The sequence below is a fragment of the Mirounga leonina genome, unplaced genomic scaffold (assembly GCF_011800145.1).
Source record: "Mirounga leonina isolate KUSES-001 unplaced genomic scaffold, KU_Mleo_1.0 Mir_82, whole genome shotgun sequence".
Classification (NCBI taxonomy): domain Eukaryota; kingdom Metazoa; phylum Chordata; class Mammalia; order Carnivora; family Phocidae; genus Mirounga; species Mirounga leonina.
In genome coordinates this window covers 17107014-17114023 of record NW_023270825.1, presented here as the reverse complement: position 1 = coordinate 17114023, position 7010 = coordinate 17107014, and positions in this window count along the sequence as shown.

Sequence of the window (7010 nt, the reverse complement as noted above, 5' to 3'; positions counted from 1 at the left end):
CAGAAGCCTGCTACAAGGAAAGACAGAGCAAAATGGCAGGGTCTACAGTCCCAAAATTCCAGGCAACCCAAAATAGGTAAGACACATTCTTGACTATGAAGTTAGACACAGTCTATCGAGCTTTGCTGTTCCTAAACCTGATCACTATAATCAACAAGGGTCAAATTTCCATTTCCAATCCATTGGAGTTATGACAGTAAACACTCATCCCGAAATTTTGCTTTGATTTTTTTTTTCTTTAAGATTTTATTTATTTGACAGAGAGAGACACAGCGAGAGAGGGAACACAAGCAGGGGAAGTGGGAGAGGGAGAAGCAGGCCTCCCGCGGAGCAGGGAGCCCGATGCGGGGCTCGATCCCAGGACCCTGGGATCATGACCTGAGCTGAAGGCAGACGCCCAACGACTGAGCCACCCAGGCGCCCCTTGCTTTGATTTTCTTCAATAAGAACATATCATCAAGTCCCATAAAACAAAGTGGAATGTGATCATGAGAGATGTAATGTCTCAGGCAGAAAGTCTATCATAATGACTCTAAGGTTTCACCTACATTCACTTGAAAATCCACCAATATCATCCCCAAACTTAACTATGCACATCCCCTTTCCTGGCTTGTGTCCCATCATTGCCTCAAACAGCCCTTAAAAGAGCTGTGCCAGCCATTTTGAAATCTGGCTGTTCTCATGAATAAAAGGGGTACCTTGGTTTCCACGAACAAGTCAAGTCTAAGCATACTTTATGAGCACGACAAGAAACAGATGTCAACACCTAACACCAATGCTGCTCTTGGTTTAATTTGAAAAACTGGCCACTGGACAATCCATCTCACAGAATCTACTTAGAGTGCTTATCAAATTTTAATAAAGTTGATTTAAGACGAGCTTTGAATGCAGTTAAATGAACACCTTTGACATGAAAGGTTTTGTAGTCTATTTTCTGTCACCAGTAATATCCAGTAAACTTTTTGTCTCTCTTTTCCTTATAGAGCCCTTACTTCAACAAGTAGAGATTTTCTTTGTTTTCTTTCTTTTCTTGGCGGGCAGAAGAGTTGTGATATCCAGGGTACCAACACGTCCGCTCTGGTTTGTCACCTGGCGATGCTATCACATCTCATTTTTAAAAAAGAAAATTGCACTGGTGCCCACAGGCCATAGAAATGTCAAAACTACTAAAGAGTTTGATCCTCTCAATAGTTTGGGAAAGCTCTCTGAAAATCCCATGGATGTAACAAAAGAGCAGGAGAGAGAAGAGAGAAAGGGAAAGGGAAAAGTAAAGCAGTATTCATTTCCCCTAAACCAATGTAGCAATCAACTTTGCAATTACCAAAATCCATTTCACTGGACTTTATAACTGGAAATGAAATGAGTGAGAAATGAGAATCTCTAATGAAGGCTCAGGTCCCCACCCATTGCGTTATCATCACATTCAACCAATTCCAACATTCACTCGCCAGCTTTGTAATTTGCAGCTTATTTTCTCACAGCTCGCCAAGTGATTCGCATTCATTTACATTATTGCCGTTTAACACGCAGACAAGTAGAAATATGGTTTCAGATCTGATGGGCTTGGCATTTTTTTTTGTCTAGTTGAGTTTGTTTTGCTGCCTAAAACAAATGTCTCTGGAGCTCTGTTTAATTTAGCATGTCAAACTGCTTCCTTCAAAGGCGATTTGGAAATGCTTTATATATACGATAGACACAAAAAGCCAGAAAAAACGGAGTGGGGAGTGATGTTTAAATGAGGAACCATGAAAACACAAGCAGGGATGCCTATCAACGCGGATGAGATTTCGATTGTTGTTAGATGAACACTGTGCATTCCCGAATTGAAACAAACAGAAGAGAGGGGCATGAGGCATTTCAAATTATGAGCTATACAGACATTTCTTCTGAAGCCTTTCTTTTTCTTCCTCTTCTTTTAATTTTTATTGTTTTTAACTATAAACTTAGAGTGGCAACTCAGGATTTGAGTAGGGACCCAAGCAAACATTTTCCAGAGGTCTCGAGCTCTAGGAGCTTCCATTGTTTGTATATTCTCGATACTAGATTCCTATCAGATATATGATTTGCAATGATTTTCTCCCACCCTGGGGGCTGCCTTTTCACTCTCTTGATAATGGTTTTTGATGTACAAATGTTTTTAATTTTGATAAAGTCCACGTTACTTTTTTTTGCTTTCCCGTTGCTCATACAACTTGATGAACAGGTCTCAGTGCCCAGTGCACAGTACATTAAGATATTCTAAAAAATGTTCTTTAAAAATGGAATCTGCCTGAACTTTCCAAAAAGGAATGGCTGTCCAAAACAGATATAGGCTGACAATTTCTCATCACCAGTTCCAAAATCTGAGAAGCTATGGAGATGAAAAGTTTTTATAGTTCAGTTGTGAGCAAAACCTGTCCTAAACTTTCATGAAGTAAGAGATAGTCTTTATTTATTGGAATTAGTGGGACTATTTGTCCATTTTGCTTTAAAGTATCACTATGCTTAATAATGAGATGCTATCCCAGACTCTACTGATTCTAATAATTAGCATAGATAGTGAATTACTCTTTTTTGCCCTGGGATGCCAAGAAATTTCCTTTATTTTAAGGTGTACAATGTAATGATAAATTGTGAAATGATTACCACAATCAAGTTAACATATCCATCCCCTCACACAGTTTCCTTTGTGTGTGTGTGTGTGTGTGTGTGAGAGAGAGAGAGAGAGAGAGAGAGAGAGAGAGAATACTTGAGATCTATTCTCTTAGCAAATGTTGGCTGTATTACTTTTGAAGAATCTAAAATATTCTGAATTTTGAAGAGCTTCTGAAAGGACTGATGAGCCTGCAATGGTAATAGCAACTAACAATGGTATAATGCTAGAGCGCTTAGGTTTCTCAGTCAGTTAAGTGTCTGACTCAGACTCAGGTCCTGATCTCAGCATCCTGATTGAGCCCCGGGGTGGGGGGCTCCCTGCTCCGTAGAGTCTGCTTGTCCCTCTGCCCTTCCCCCTGCTCATGCTCTCTCTCTCTCAAATAAATATTTTTTTTTTTTTTTAAAGCAGGGGAGGTAATGGTTTTAGTTTCTAATGGGCTTTCCTGTATGATCTCACTTGAACCCCATCAAAGAATTTTATAGAGGGTGTTAGTACTATTTTCAAGTAAAAACACTGATGCTCAGAGAAATGAGATGTGTTAAAGAAAACCAGAGCAGGACAGAAGTTAAAACAGTGAAGATGCAATTTATTTTTTTAAAAAAGCTACGGCAATAAGGGAAAACAGACCCCAGTATTAATGCGTTAAAATCCAAATACAGCTTGGGCCAGTGGGAATTATAGCCAAGGAGTTAAGGCGGGGGGTGGGGTGGGGTGTCAGTGAGTTTGAAATCACTAGGAGGAAATCTTCAGGGTAAGGGGTGATTCTTGCTGAAGGTAAGTAGGTCAGTGTGAGCAGATCCCAAGGGTAGAAGTGAGGAATTTGGTGAGATATTGTGGGTGATCAGATATTGAGGGCTATGCAGGATTCTTGGCTAAAACTGGGTTCTATAAAGAAGAACATGGAACACTGAAATGCAGCCTAGCTAGAAAGAGAGCTTAAAGTGCCTGATAAAAGTTTGGTCAAGGAAAGAGTCTTTGTCAAATGACTTTCCCAAAAGTGATGAAGTATCAGAACTGAAAGGTTAGATTTCATGTCTTCTTGGCTCCAAATTTAAGTGGATAGCAGTTTCTATTTCTTAAGCATACAGAACAAGATTTACTAAACTCGTTGCCCTGTATGCAAAGTTTAGTCAACCCTGTTTCTATGGGATGCTAGAAAAAAGCAGGCAATTCATTGAGAGAGGGAGCAAGAGTGAGAGTGAGAGACAGTCACAGAAAGTTAGTCTATGCCAGACACCCTCTAGATGTGACAGTTGTAATTTTCTATTACTGTATGCCTGGAAACCTGAAGTCAGGGAGTGGGGTTGACAGAACCAAGAAGATAAACAAGACTGCCCATGTAGCCTGCCCTAGACTTCTCTTCCATGGGATATTTCCTAACAAATATATAGAAGAGGAATATCAGCTTGATGAGATTTTAGGGGCGCAGAGAATTTTAGGACCCTTTTCCCTGACCTTTCTCTACCTGTCAGCTCACCTAGGCATTCTTACAGATTTAACTGGTTTTATTCTGATTCATCAAGGGATGGTAATCCATACCAACAGGGACACATGAAAGTGTTTCCATCTCTATGCCTTAGAGTGAATAATATTTTTTATATACCTCTTCAAAAGCATAAGGACTCTGAATTTGAGATGGAGAAAGGAAGGGGGCATCAAAGAACCCTGAAATTGCTCTTAAAATTTTGGGAGTCCCAGCTTACATACTTTCTTACAGGATCTTACTTGCTGTGTGTCCTTGGAGAAGAGCTGTTAACCTCTTTGAGCCTTAATTTTCTTTTTGGCTGGGGTAGCTATAAATGTGGCACTCAATATTTGTAAGGCTCCATCCTTTTGGCAAATACTTCAGAAGCTAAGAACTCACTTTGTACACCTGCCATTTGGGAAGAGGGTGCAATTGGAGGGTAGCCATAGTGGGTGTTCAGTTGTTTCAATAGTCCTGTGTTTGTTTCTAGTGGAAATTTCATTTGGAAGTTGTGAAGAGATTTTTTTTTTTTACTTTATTACTTTATTACTTTATTACTTTATTTATTTATTTATTCATTCATTCATTCATTCATTTATTTAGGGAGGGAGAGAGAGAGAATGGGGTGGGGAGGGGCCGAGGGAGAAGGAGAGAGAGAATCTTAAGCAGGTTTTCTATGCTCAGCAGGGAGCCCGAACTTCAGGGCTCCATCTCACAATCCTAAGATCATGATCTGAGCCGAAATCAAGAGTCAGATGCTGAACCAACCGAGACACCCAAGTGCGCCATGAAGAGATTTTTTTTCAGTCAGGACACCCATGATTGCGCTTGACTTCACTCAGTCAAACGAAGGTAGGAATTGGCAGTGAGCACCACTCTGAATCATCTTCTGCCCCCTCTTTCTACTTCTACATCTGCTTACAGAAATGAATTGGACAATTTGCTATCATCCAGAATTTAGAAGACTTTTTTTTCTGTTAAAAGAAGTTCATTATTTTTCCAGGTTACTAATCAATTTAGATCTCAAATATAGGGATAGGTTGGTAAGGCAAGGGGGTGGGGTGAGGAATAAAACCTGAGTAGAACCTTTCTTATTTTGTTTGATTCAACAAAATACGCAGTTCTCGTAGGCACATAAGCTATGATATAAATCCCTTTCCTCTGGCATTCAGTTGAGATACATAAGGGATGTATAATGCATACATTGCAGGGGCTCAAGTCAGCTAATCCCCACACACACCCTAGCCTTCTTCTTCTTCTCTTCTTCTTCCCTTTTTAACAAAAACATCTTTACTACTAACGTTAGGAGTATCAATTACCAGCTAAAATCTTTTTTTTTTTCTTTTCAGGAAATAATTCTGCTGAAACTAATCTTGTCATATTAGGGTAGGTAGGTTAAGTAATGTTTAAGAAATTTCCCAACTTGTATTACTTATAGGGTGTCAAGATAGTAATTCTTACAACAATAAAAAACCCACTTTTTTTTTCCTTCTGTGGTTCTTATGATTCTATTATTTATAGTGGCCCCACCACCCTGGTGTGGACTCATTTCTTCTCTCCCTTGGGCTGTTAAGCCAGGACAGGAAGTATTTTGTGATGGGCAGGACAGATTTCCAGAACTCCCTGGTGCTTTTAAATCTCTTATTTTGGCTGGGGGAAATCACCCAGCACAATTTGTAATATCAGACAGCAGTGTAAGGAGAGGCTAAATGTCAGGGCTGGGGAAGCAGAATGATGAGGGATAAATGCAATTGCCCAAAGCAGGGATGAAGACAATCTCATTAGTCTTTCATTTTACGGGCACTGGTTTCTAAGACAGACAACAGGGACACAAATAGAAGAGGTGTACTCTGAGCAACTTACGGGACAAAACCTTTCCACATCGACCTACTTGGAATGTTACAGGGCCGGGCTGATGCCAGCATTTAAAGGCTTCTGATGTTCTTGGTGTTGCCTCAAAGATCTCATTAGAAGAATATCGTTCTTCTATAGTATTCCCTGGAAAACATTCAGTTTGCGGGCCATTGGAGAATTTTGGGGGTTTTGTTTTTTAAACAAATCAAACTTGTTTTAGATCATGGCAATTTATAACTCACGGGAGCATGGCATTTTCTGTTATTATTGTTGCTGATTAAATCTGGACCTCAATGGTTCAATGCCATAATTGCTGTGTCAAAGCCCATCTACATCTGGGTAAACAATTTCCCATGAAATCAGGTTAGGTCACAGTCATTTTTTTATTATTTCAATTATCTCACATGACTGTCTCTGAATAGCTCATCCTAATCCTGGATTTACAAGTGAAATTGTTTATTTACATATTTATTGAAATAGTGTGGTAGACTAGGTATTGTAGTAGAGTGGTCAGAGTAAGATCCTCTCCCTCTCCCTCTGCCCCTCTTCCCACTTTTTCTCTCTCTTTCTCTCTCAAATAAATACATAAATCTTTAAAAAAAAGATGGAAATATATTTGAAAATCCACAACAGTAAAATTACATGGCATACTTTACATTTTCCCAGGATATCAGAAATCACTTCATAATTTTATAATTTATCAGAATTATTGTTACGAATCAAAGTTTTCAGTGCATTAGAGGCATGCAAAGGGGTCAATTATACACTTATGAAAGTGTGGGATAGGAAATATTCTCGTATGATCTAAGTGACTAATCACGCAATTCTCACAGCAGAGAATCTGATCATTGGGTAATTTATGCGCTTGAAGAGGCACAATATGTGAAAGAACTTATGTATCTTCAGCTATGACAGAACATTTTTTTTTTATTGTTTTCAAGTAACTGGGCTATTTGAATGTTAGTGCATTCCAGATTTTATTTTAGTTTTTAAAGATTTATTTATTTATTTTACAGAGAGAGAGAGAGAGTACATGACTAAGGGAGGGACAGAAGG